General features: G+C 47.6%; 1 protein-coding gene across 4 annotated transcripts in view; it reads left to right on the top strand.

The window, feature by feature from the left end:
- The window catches only part of HMGCS1 (3-hydroxy-3-methylglutaryl-CoA synthase 1), a 158,022-nt gene that overhangs the window by 22,840 nt on the left and 122,121 nt on the right, over nucleotides 1–13,061 (top strand). Inside the window, exon 2 of one of the 4 annotated variants that reach the window (XM_069627230.1) lies at nucleotides 4,893–5,038. The exons of 2 other annotated variants lie outside the window; for them this stretch is intronic. The gene's annotated coding sequence lies outside the window, so the exon portion shown is untranslated. Of the gene's footprint in view, nucleotides 1–4,153; nucleotides 4,214–4,892; nucleotides 5,039–13,061 lie in introns of those variants that run through there. One more of the 4 variants, XM_069627227.1, reaches the window with a different exon arrangement.

Below are 13,061 nucleotides of genomic sequence, written 5' to 3'. Positions count from 1 at the left end.
CCTAGAGACTGTGCCTCCTAGTATGTCATTCCTGTGTCCATCCTCGTATGCCATTCCTCCCTATCTGTAATCCAATGCAATAGTTTCGGATTATAGGTGGTGCTAAAGCGCCACCCAGTAGCCCAAACTAAAAATGAGACATTAATTTATCAAACATTCAGTCCACTCTAATGGGTATTCCCTTTGGTGCATCAGATATTAAAGAATGCATGTAGGTGATTGTATGTTAGGAATTAAAGATTGATAACTTATTCTGAGAATATCCCTAGCAATTGCATATCCATTTAGCTAATATTAATATAGCGATGGTGGGGAATTAATTTACTAGAAGAAAAAGTAATACAAATGAAGAGTTGCATTGTTTTCTTTGGATGCTTGAAGTAGGTTTACACTCTGGGTTTATAACGGTACCACGTCGCTGAGATAGCGTTGCCATTGGAGGAGTAGTCATAGCCTGGAGCACATTGCATGCAGACTCTGTACAATTACAGTGAAAACTGTCATTAAGAAGCGGCTGCTGCTGTGCTCGTTCTGTGTCAAACATCCGCTGCTGCTACCCTGTCCCCCACATGTGTCGACTTTTGCCATGAAAATCAGTACAGGGCCAGAACCAGAGAAAATAACCCTGCCAGTCTCCAGGATGACAGTCACATCCTTGGTAAATATTCATGGCTCACTTGCATGCTTCATGCAAGTGAGCCATGAATGGAAAATATACATTCCACTTGGCTTGGTAAATATAAACATGTGGAAATAAGGCAAATAGCTAAAACAGTTTGTGCAATGTGTTTAATTGTGCTGGAGGCAGGCACAGATTGTAGGCAGCTAAATGCTGCTTTGCACGTGCTTTCAAAATAAAAATGTCCTTTTGCAGTTCTTAACACAACAATGGTCTCTTAAATAGGTCACCAATAGTACATTTCATTTTTAAACGCTCTGCTTTAAAGAAAAAAGTTATCAGCAGTGCTTATGAGGCCCCCAGTGCCTATTGGGAGGTGGGGTGTCGTTTGTCCCGCCAAGTCGCAGCAGGAGGTTGACAGGTGACACGTTACCTCACCAGAAGAAGCAAAAGAGAATCAAAACTCGATGGACAGACACGTTTGAAAAAGATTTGCCAGCAAGCTTCCTCATTAATGCTGCAGCTTGGGCCATCCGTGCACTCAGAGTGGACTGCAGCAAGCTTATGCACTCTGAGCACACGGCCCACGTTGCAGCCTGCAAGAGGGAGTCAACGGCTCCCTCAGCATGGGGCCCTGGTAAATATAAACCAGGCGCGGGTCCAAGTGCAGCCGCACATGCTGCACACGTCTAGTGCTGGCCCTGGGTTATGCTGGGCGTCTCTTGTCTCGCATTCTGTAATGGCAAACAGGCCAGCCTTCTCTCTCGCATTTGTGTCAATGCTTCACCCCCGGGTGCTCTGCTTCTCCCTGTGCCATGTCCTCTCGGTCAGAGAATGACTTGGTGGCAGTAGAAAATGCACCTCCTTCAATCGCACCAGGAACCTGTATACTCACTGCTGCATCTGCCCGGCTGTAAAGGGGTAACCCCCCACTACACGTGAGGAAACGCTGACTTTCTTGGAGTCTTGCAACTTCTCATTGCAGTGAAATGTCGGCAAAGACATTCTTTCCAAATCAGGGATGCACTGGCAAGTAGAAGCTGCCAGCAGGAAGACGAGGGAGACCTATGGAGATGTGCGAGGGAAGCCACAAACCAGCGCCACTCCAGTTTAACAGACTCCAAGCATTAGCTCCATTGGTTGAGGAGGTGGAGGAAACTTCCACATGGCAGATTTCAAATAAATAGTGAAATTCCACACAACCTGCGCCTTATGTCAGCATGCTAAACTAACAACTATCAACAAATCGAAAGGCTTGGTTAAAGCGAGCAAGCTCAGAGTTCCCATGAGGAGTAGTTTTGGGTAGTAGTTTGCGTTTTGAAACAATTGTGTATAGGCACGTTATAAATGCCATATCAGGATGAGGCAGGAAAGGGTTGGAATAGCCTTAGGGATTAGCATGGCCATGGCCATGGCCATGGCATGGGTGGGCTCACCTATAGACAATGGCGTTGCCAGGAATAACATTTAGGATGGGCACAGAGGGGGCCAAAGACAAAAGTAGGGGGCCGCCTATGAAAGGGAATGTGTGATGTCACAAGCACTGCTGCAGAGGGTTTTGTGCACACCAACTACCCACACCACACTGCACCTCCCCTCTAATCAGAATGCAGGCACAAAACCATTCAGTGACTAATGAACCATCATTAGCAGTTTTGTGTGCTACATTCTGATTGGAAGGGCTGCTCTTAGCTGCAGAGGGAACTGAACCGTTGATTGTTGTGCTTATGAGTCAAGCCGAGTGCTTATGAAGACTTTTGACAGCCTCTGTTCACTTTCTATTTCTGCACAATGGTACACTATCCTGTTGTTCAGCTGTTGTGTTGCATTGACAGTGCACCAGCTGAGGTGGAGGGGGGGGGGTCACAAGGAGGGAGCCTAGGATTTCAGTGACGCCACTGCCATCGCCACTATAGACCGTGTGTCCCTCCTCATATGTCATTACTGTGTGTCCCTCGTCATAGGCCAATCCTTCCTATCTGTACTTAGTTTGGGCTATTAGGTGTCCTAAAAAAAAAAGGTTGTCCTAACAATAGAGCACATTCATGATTTTAGGGGCAAAATCTTTTCCCCCTTCTGCTCCTCTGTTAGTGGCCCCCCAATGCCGTCACGTAGAATCGCATTATGGAACTGGCTCTCCCTCCATCTAATATCGCTGTCCATAGGCGAATGATCAAAAACACTTTTTTTTATTGTTATGCTAGGTTATTGAATCTTGTACATTATGCATTCAAGTTTTCTAGGAGCTTCAGGAACTGCAAGAGGTAGGGGACTAATTTAGTAGCGGAGCAAAGCTGCGTTGTTACAAATGTTGATGTGTGCCGATTTGAAGAGAGGCTAGGCTCTCTGTAGGGTGTACACTTTAGATATTTTGCGAGCTGTCTGTAGCAGTGGTTAATGTGCCCTCCAGGTTTTTAAGGTAATTGTGTGGTGTCTGTCAGAGCAGTGCTTAAGAAGCGCTTTGAGTTATCTTGGTTTATCTGTTGTGGGATGGTGTGGCGTTAAGGGAAATTTAGTGCACCTTTCTGGTGTACATTTCATTGTGTAACTTGTGTTTTGGTGAAGGGGAAGTGTGTCGGGATATGCTGTCAGTTGCGGTGGGTGGTAGAATGAGATTGACATTGTTATATTCTCAATAACTCCACATATCACAACGATATCCACGCATTATTAAAGCAATAAAGAATATTGAGAACCAAAGTTTAAATGCCAAACCTTAACAAAAAACACAATTGAAGACATATGGGAAAGGCAATGTCCAATGAGTGATCAGAATGAGGTGACCAGCGTAAAGGGGGTGCGAAGACTCACTTAGACACACCTACTGTGAGCTATGAGATGCTCTTTTATTCTGAGATTTCTTCTCCGAATCGGGTGGTTAATTTATTTTTATTTATGCATTCATAGCAGCGCACCAAGCAACTGGGCACTAGTTACATAGGTGGGAACAGTTAAATGGGTGGGTATAGTCCAAGCCGGTGGTAAATGGTCAAAGATCACGCTGCATGCAATCAGTGATCTTGCGCTGTGAAATTCAGTCCGAAAATAACATGAGAGCTTCCCCTACAGAGATCTCTTGGATGCATGCAAACATGTTCCATTCCCGAGATACTAATCCAATCCTGGATTTGATTTGGCATTTTGGGACTTGCAGTCATGGTTTTCCCCATTATAAGTTCAGCACTAAAGTCCCAGAATGCAAGGTTAAAACCAAGACTCTACTAGTATCTCCTGAACGGAATGGGGCATATATGTGCCGATTCCCTCGCCTCAGTGTCTGGACCCTTTACATGCAATCAGTACAGATTTCTTTGTGATGAAATCTGTTTTCAATTTCCTCTGCTTGTACTTTATTTGAAATGCTTACTACATAATGCTAATCAACTAGTGTTTCATGCACAGAAATCATATTTTGAACAGAACATTAAGGTACATTGACGAGTATATGATTGGGCTTCTTTTGGGCTAGTTCGTAGCTCCATTTGGGCTATAGAGTGCTTTCCTGTTCTGGCAACCCTGATTGGCCCACATGGAGCTATCCAATTCAGCCCTGCTGGATGGTGCAGATCGACTATCCGGATCGAGCTCGCCCAGGTAAATGACGCCATCGAGGCCGCGGTCAGTATCGTGGCTCGGACCGCACCCTCTTACCTGGGGCTCGCTGGCCATACGTTCGCGGGCCGCTCAGTAATGGCTCCGACCCGTGCGGGTAGATGGCCCCTGAGGTGCCGGTTCACAGCGCGTGCCGCCAGCGCTGGTAAACTACCATGACGGGCGTGTCTATGCGCGGGGCAGCCGTGATGGTGGCTGCCCTGCGCGAGTGTAACGCCATTCCCGCAGAAGGCTTTGCGGCGGGCATATGAGGGCACCATGCCCCGGCTGAATCACGCGGGTTGGCGTGTATCGTTTTTGGTATCCCCCCCATTCCAAGTCTTGCCTCGACCTTCAGCTGTCTTTCGGGCCCCGCCTTTTGCACTGAGATTGGCTGCGTGTGCCTGAGGGCCGCCCTCTTCTTAATTATCGGAGGCGTGGGCGGACCCACGCAGGCGCTTCAGCAGAAGTGTGAGCTTCACAGACCCAAGCAACAAAGTACCGAGCGCTCTCCGCTGTGTTGTTGTATTAACATAATTTTACAGCTGCCTCCTTTATTAATTAAAGGTTTTAAATATTGGCCAGTGTCAACCTCGTATTTTCAAGAAAAGCTAACCCTGGTCAAGGAAATGCTTGACAATGCTCACGGTTGCCTTTCTTTCTCCCCGGTTGGTGTTTATAGGAAGGCACCAAAGAATTCCCAACACAGAATCTAAAGGGGAAGCGAAGTGGGTGGGCTGGCCGACGACGGCAGGCTCCACAGTAACTAGAATCGGGATTTTTGAAGCAGACGTAGACTTGTTCTTCCAGCTGCGGCTTCCGCAAGAGGTGCGTACATATCATATTTTCACACTTGTCCTTTCCAGCAATGCGCCACTAATGGCTGCAGGAGACATAGCAAACCGTGTACGCGTGGCTCCTTTCTCTCAAGTCTCAACTCTGCAGTTGTTGGTTTAATATGCAAATATTGAGAAGATGCATACCTTTGCCAAACAATGACTACACGCAGATGGTGTTATCACAAAGGCTCTGTGTGGCAGTCTTAAGTCCTGAACTTAGTAAGACCTATTAGACCGTTAAAGCTCTCTTGGTTTTATAATAAGTGTGAACAAAAATTAAACATTCCTGGCGTTTAGGCTCTTAAAAAAGAAAATATTCAGCTTAAAAACAAAAATCTGCTTTTTTGCTTTCACATGTATGCCTATCTGGGAGAAAAGCAGTTTGTGGTTGCCTGGAGAACAAGAGCATGGCAGAGATGAACGGTTTAAATAACATTACCATGACATAGCATTGGGCAATGTGATGCAGCTCTGGCATGTGTGGAGACTGCAGTATTCAATTTGAGCACTAGCAGCGTGAAGGAGGAGCAGCACAGGCGTATGTTTTTGAGGCAGGATGTTGCGTCCTGGGGACATACCCAGGAAGAGAAGGATGAGCAATTGGCCTTGAAAGACTCCCGCAAGTTGGTTACAGGGGGCTTATGGCACCATGGGCGGTTGCCCTGCCCGCCCCACCCTAAGGCCAGCCCTGGGTAGGTAGAAAGGCTTTATTCATCCAGCATCATTACTTTATTTGGACACAACCAGCATTAAAACTGGAAAGACCTCGCAATCTCATTTGGGCAGAGTCTGCTTGAAAGCGGGGAAATGCAGGCATATATTGGCATTTGTGTAAAATAGTCATACCAAAGCTATAAAGTTGGCACTGACTCCAAATCTTCAGCACCATGAACATAAAGTCCCATTCGAAGGAGTCGAAAGCTTTTTCAGCGTTAATGTCGCAAATGCATTCATTTTGCGGTTGATTAAGGGTATTGCATTAAAAAACAAACTTGCATAACCTCCCAGGGATACAGCCGTATTAATCTGGCAAAATAATTTATGGCAGCAGGGGAATAGTATGGTTGGCTAGTATTTTGTTCAGGATTATTGAGCATTGAGATGTGTTGGTATGATTTACAGTTACTTAGCATCTTTTATTGAGTGTAGGCAAGACCACTATAAGCACCTTCTGTGATGTCAGGGGAAATGTCTTGCTGTAGGAGTCTTGGCCCTAATATTGCAAAACTTCAGGTAATTCAGAACAGTGTCATTCGAACAGCGCTTAATATCCCAAGACGGCAGCATATCTCTGCCGCTAGGAAAAATGCCCACTGGCTCCCAATTGGAGAGCTCATGATCTTTGTCATTGTCCTCATGCACAGATGCTTATCCAACTCCGCCCCAGCCTGCCTGTCACTGAAAATCATCATAGATCAGTCCAGCATACCCCGTAGAGCTGCCCACATCAAAAAACTATTACACCAAATTTAACAAGTGCTAAAGCCCGAGGGGCCAGCTTTCCAACCTTTGCAGCTAAACAGTGGAACTTGATTCCCACCGCCCCCTTCCTTGAGAGCAGAGTGCTCATACTGGACCATCAGGAGATCCCCAACAACGTGGCTATTAGCTTAAACTACACACTTTGGTTGAGGTACTGCTCCTTTTTCCTCTCTCTCTCCCCGGATAATCTGTTTTATGATTGTGTAACTGGTTGTAACACTGCCTTGATGTATCCGGATTTAGTGCGCTTTAGAAATGAAATAAATAAATAAATGCTAGGACAACCAGTGATAAACCTACAATAGTGTAGAACAACGCAATACATGAATAAAATTGCTTTGAAGAAATTAACAAGTGACCCCAACCCATGAAGTTCAGGTCCATATTCCAGAGATTACTGGTGGCTGGCATTAGCTAGTCCGGGGTATGGCAGAGGGGATTGGGGGGGGGGGGGGGGGGGGTGGTCAGGTGATGTACAAGTAGTCTTGAAGCGGGTACCAAGAAAGAGGTCTTGCTGAGGTGCCCGTCGCATTTTTGTGTATATAGGACTCCATCTAGTGGGTACGCCACCTGGTTCCACCATGCTGACAGCAATAATTGTGATGTTCTTCAGTGTCCCCCTTCTCCCGCTTACAGAACCAGTACTTGGAAGAGAATGATGGACCCTCAGCCCTCGCGAACCGGGATGGAGTGAAGAAGGCTCTATTGTAGAGTGTATATATAGGGTCTGCGTAGTGGACGCTGCCATTCACATTCGACTTATTTTTGCCCATATGACAGACCATATGCTGTACAGGAGTGTATATCCACAGTCCTCATGCTATGCAGGCTCTACCTTCTGTTGAGATTGGGCATAGTGCAGGAGGACAGAACAGTGTCAATGTCTGAAGCCAATATGGTCAGCTTCTTCTGAGTTCTGGCTTGGGACAGAGAGCGCTGCAAATACCTCAAGAATTCTATGTCCGGGATACCATAGATCTCTTGCAACGAGGCAAAGGGGAACATACCCGAGGCAGACACCTGATTCCTATACAAAATACTCCTTTCCTCCATGCAGGCCAATACAATGATTTCCCATCAATCATTATACTATAATTGAACCACAGGGGGTGCGCTTCAGGTGGTGAAAAAACCCATTCTATATTTTCCCATTGATGGAGAGCCTTGCAAGTCATAGCTACAGGATTCACCCTTTGAAGGGAGGGTTGGCTTTAAGGTACAGAATGTCCTTGGTAGCAAATGGAAATGTCAAAGCTGCCTCCAGTTCCTGCCAGGGTGGTAGCAAAAGTAGGTTCGCCTCTGAATGCCACCCCATACTGTGATATATCGCATAGATATCTTAAAAAATTCTGAAGCCCCCCTCTACCCTGAAGGATGTATGCAATTGCAATCTGCAGGAGGGATGCCATTCCAGCGGTAGTGTGACTAGTCCAGGGGTGCACAACTGATTTTGACAGAGGGCCGAAAGTACCTTACATGAGGGCTATAGTGGGCCGAAAAGTAAAAGTGGGCGGGGCGGTAGGCGGACATGTCAGGAGGCTTTTTCAACCCCCAATTTGTATTAAACACATGGAAAAAGATATGTTTTTGAGGGGTAACGATTTTTATTGCATTTCAAACTTACATTTTGTACTACACATTTTCCATTGCTATCATTTATTTTGATTTAGTTATTGTATATCGTCTGTTTAATTAAATTATATATATTTTATTGACCCTTGATTGGACATTCCGTTATTTTGGACTGCTATAGTTTGCTGTTTGGGTTACCCAAGAGGAGTATGGCCTTCGTTGAGTCAGGTTTCCTCAAAAAAGCAAAGGATGTACATCTCCTAACTGTGCCTGTTTTAGCTTTATTATTGAATTCATTCTTGGAGTGCAACACTATGCCCCATGGGCCCCTCACCCCCAACCAAACACTATGCCCCATGGGCCCCTCACCCCCAACCAAACACTATGCCCCATGGGCCCCTCACCCCCAACCAAACACTATGCCCCATGGGCCCCTCACCCCCAACCAAACACTATGCCCCATGGGCCCCACCAAACACTATGCCCCCTGTCCCTCACCCCCCAAGCAAACACTATGCCCCCTGTCCCTCACCCCCAACCAAACACTATGCCCCATGGCCCCCTCACCCCCAACCAAACACTATGCCCCCTGTCCCTCACCGCCAACCAAACACTATGCCCCATGGCTCCCAACCCCAAACAAAACACTATGCCCCATGGCCCCCTCAGCCCCAACCAAACACTATGCCCCCTGTCCCTCACCGCCAACCAAACACTATGCCCCATGGCTCCCAACCCCAACCAAACACTATGCCCCGTGGCCCCCTCACCCCCAACCAAACACTATGCCCCATGGCCCCCTCAGCCCCAACCAAACACTATGCCCCCTGTCCCTCACCGCCAACCAAACACTATGCCCCATGGCTCCCAACCCCAACCAAACACTATGCCCCGTGGCCCCCTCACCCCCAACCAAACACTATGCCCCATGGCCCCCTCACCCCCAACCAAACACTATGCCCCAAACACACTCAAGCATGCACCCATACAGACCCGAACCCCCCACCCCCCAAATCAACACACATATAATCATGCACCCATACAGACCCGAACCCCCCCACCCCCCCAAATCAGCAAACTCTCAAACAAGCACCCATACAGATCCGAACCCCTACAAACATTCATAAACATCCGACACACACCCCCACCTCAACATACACTCAAAATACATTCAAACACAAACATTCAAACACATCCGACACACCCCCCCACCCCCGCATCTCAACATACACGCAAAATACATTAAAACACAAACATTCAAACACATCCGACACCCCCCCACCCCCGCATCTCAACATACACTCAAAATACATTAAAACACAAACATTCAAACACATCCGACACACCCCCCCACCCCCGCATCTCAACATACACTCAAAATACATTAAAACACAAACATTCAAACACATCCGACACCCCCCCACCCCCGCATCTCAACATACACTCAAAATACATTAAAACACAAACATTCAAACACATCCGACACACCCCCCCACCCCCGCATCTCAACATACACTCAAAATACATTAAAACACAAACATTCAAACACATCCGACACACCCCCCCACCCCCGCATCTCAACATACACTCAAAATACATTAAAACACAAACATTCAAACACATCCGACACACCCCCCCCACCCCCGCATCTCAACATACACTCAAAATACATTAAAACACAAACATTCAAACACATCCGACACACCCCCCACCCCCGCATCTCAACATACACTCAAAATACATTAAAACACAAACATTCAAACACATCCGACACACCCCCCCCACCCCCGCATCTCAACATACACTCAAAATACATTCAAACACACAAACATAAAGCAAAACCAACCCGACACACAAACACAAACAGACCACTTACCGGAGACGTGCTGGAAGGCAGGCAGGTAAGCTGGAATCGCACTACGGCTGGCATGGTCCAAGGCTGAAATGCCTTCCGGCATCAAGCCTTATGGGCCACGCCAGCCGTAGTGCTGCTGGCCCTCCATTGGTGCAGCACACACGCGTTACGTGGCTCGTAGGAGCGACGTGATGCGTGTGTGTGCTAGCCAATGAGGGCCAGTGTTTTCACCGGCCCGGAAGACAACAAAGACTTTCCTAATGGAGGGCGGCCGCGGGCCGCCCTCCATTAGGAAAGTCTTTGTGCCTCGCGGGCCGGTCAAAAGGGCATGGCGGGCCGCAACTGGCCCGCGGGCCGTATGTTGTGCACCCATGGACTAGTCCATCCAAAATCACTGGCAAGGTACACATCTTAATTGTTTCCAATCTCTCTACAAGGATAGGTGTAGTGGTGACCATTTGACCAAAAGCGCCTGTGTTTCTGATGCTTTCTATGTTGAGTTCAAAAGTTATGCATAACCTAGTAAATCTCTAAATATTTGGTGCTCGCTTGCTGCCATACAAGGCTGTATCCCCTTGTGGGCCTTAAAGCAATTAACATTTAATGACATGACCTCTGTCTTGTCCGGGATGAGCTGGTATCCCAACACCCTTGAATAATTGTGTTTCATCCAGGAACAGAGGGGGGAAGCCGAGGGGAATTTCCAGGTATGCTAGAATATCGTCTGCATATGCAGATGCTTTGACCCTGATACTTTGGGTTCCAACCCCCATGGTTGAGTTGTTTGTACGTATGCAATGTAGTAAAGGTTCCAAGGACAAAACAAAAAGGATTGGGGATAGCTCTCGTGCCTCTAGATAGTGAGAAATATTGGGAAAAGAGCACATTTAACAATACTGAAGCTTTGGGATGTCAATTCAGCTTTGTAAAACAGCCAACAATTGTAGGACCGAAACCATGCCAGTATAATACCTTCTCTAGGAAGGACTAGCTCACCCTATCAAAGGCTTTTTCAGAATCTAGGGTGGCTGCAGCCCAGGGCTAGTCCGTATTTTTGGCTAACTAAACAATTTTGCACAAAGGGTGAGTGTTCGCCACAGATCGTCTTTCTTTGACAAAACCAGTCTGGTCTTTATGGATCAGTTTGGGCAGTAGCCATTCGAGCCTTAGTGCAATAACTTTGGCATATGTTTTTGCTTCAGCATTAATTAATGACAGTGGCCTATTACTTTTAATTTCTAGTACTCTTGGGGATCATTTGAATCATGGGGTCCTAAAACTATCCATCCTGTGAGGTATTCCACCATCCGCATGGGGAGGGTGCGCTCGCGCATGCTTTTTTGAAGTTTTGTATTTAAAATGAATGCTGGGAGATCAACCTCAGAAAATGTTTAGGGCTAATCCCACACATTTTCCTCTGCTCACCGCACAAATAAACACATGGACAAGTGTACTCTGGGGCGACGCAGCCTACAGATGCAGTCCTCCCTGTCACACTTAGCTGGAATGTACAGCCACGCGTAAATCAAAGCATCTCAGGAAGAGGGAAGGCAACTTCTTCCTCCGGCCATGGCCAGCCTAATTAAAATATCAAAGGCCCCATGTATCTGCCTCTATATTGTCTGCTGGTGGCAGCCCATACTGTTGAGAGTTAATTGAAACAGGCCTGTGATAGGCCTGAGTGCAGAACTGACAACAGGGGGCAGGACACTAACACCTCTTTGAAATGCAATGTGTTAACTTGAAGCTAGCTCCCACCCCTCTATACGAAGGGCAGTGAATGGCATGTCTGGGACAACGGTGTACTGCAGGGAACCCCCTTTCAGATCAAAGAAGTATGCAATTTGAGGGGGGAACCACCTCAGGAGCTACATACTCGGCATATGCAAGGGGGGTGGTCACGTGGGTAGCACCTCATGTACCTTTCCAGCTGCTCCAATCTACGCCAGACCCGGACGGGAGAATGCTAGTGGTGCGGGGGATGTTGGAGAATAGGGAGTCAACATCGTGATTACATATGCTCCCCAATTAGGACACATCGGCCTATTACAGGGCCCTATATGATCAAATTAGCCCCCTAATGGGCAGTGCTACCATCTGGGGAGGCGACTTTAACTGTACAATAGATCCCAAGATGGACAGGTCCGATAAGAAATTCGAGAGACAAACCCCTGCGGCGAAGGCACTAACGGCCCTACTGCAGGATTTTGATCTAGATGATATTTGGAGGTTGCTGCACCCGGGGGACAGGCAGTACTCTCACTAGTCGGCCCCCCATGACTTGTACACCAGATTGGATTACATGTTTGTGTCCTCGGGCATGGCCTGGGAAATGATAGGTTCGGAATACAAGGCCAGGGTGCTCTCGGACCACTCCTCCCAAGTGGTGGAGTGGAGGCATTGGCCCCCCAGGGCGAGAATCCCGACGTTGAAACTCAGAGCTGAGGCCCTGCAGGATTCGGGATTTCGAGAGGACCGAAGGGAGGCCATAACTGAATATTTCGATATTAACACTGGCAGTGTGCAGTCGGGGGGGCAACTTATGGGAGGCGTTTAAAGTAGTGGTGCGGGGCGTGGCCATATCTAAGTCTAGCGGGCTCCAAGGGAGCATAGAGTGGGAGCTACAGGAGACGGAGAGGGAGCACAATAATACGGATGGGATGCACCTCACAGGAAGATGCAGCGAGGGCGGCCCTATTCCAGCAGGCTAGTATTGGGCACTGGGACAGGCTCTAAGTTAAATTACAAAAAGTACATTGAGAGGCAACATGCGGGAGGTGATAAACCGGGCAGGTTGCTAGCGTGGCTTTACAAGAACGAAACGCTGCACCCAGTGATTAGGGAGATAAAGGACGAAGATGTCCAGACCTGGGATACCCAAGAAGGAATAAATGAGGGATTTCTCAGATTATACAGGCGCTTATACGAGGACACTGGGGAGGAGATGGGAAGAGAGACCGGGAAACCCTGGAGGATATAGGATTGCTAGTGACCAGGAGCGGGAGGACTTAGACGCCCCAATCACTCTTGAAGAAATAGAGATGGTGGTACAGCACCTACCCACGTGTAAGGCCCCAGGGTCAGATGGGTTCCCGAGTGAATT

The sequence above is a fragment of the Ambystoma mexicanum genome, chromosome 6p (genome assembly GCF_040938575.1).
Source record: "Ambystoma mexicanum isolate Mex_15411 chromosome 6p, UKY_AmexF1_1, whole genome shotgun sequence".
Classification (NCBI taxonomy): Eukaryota; Metazoa; Chordata; class Amphibia; order Caudata; family Ambystomatidae; genus Ambystoma; species Ambystoma mexicanum.
The sequence above is the reverse complement of the archived record's forward strand: the minus strand, read 5'-3'. Positions and strand labels throughout refer to the sequence as shown.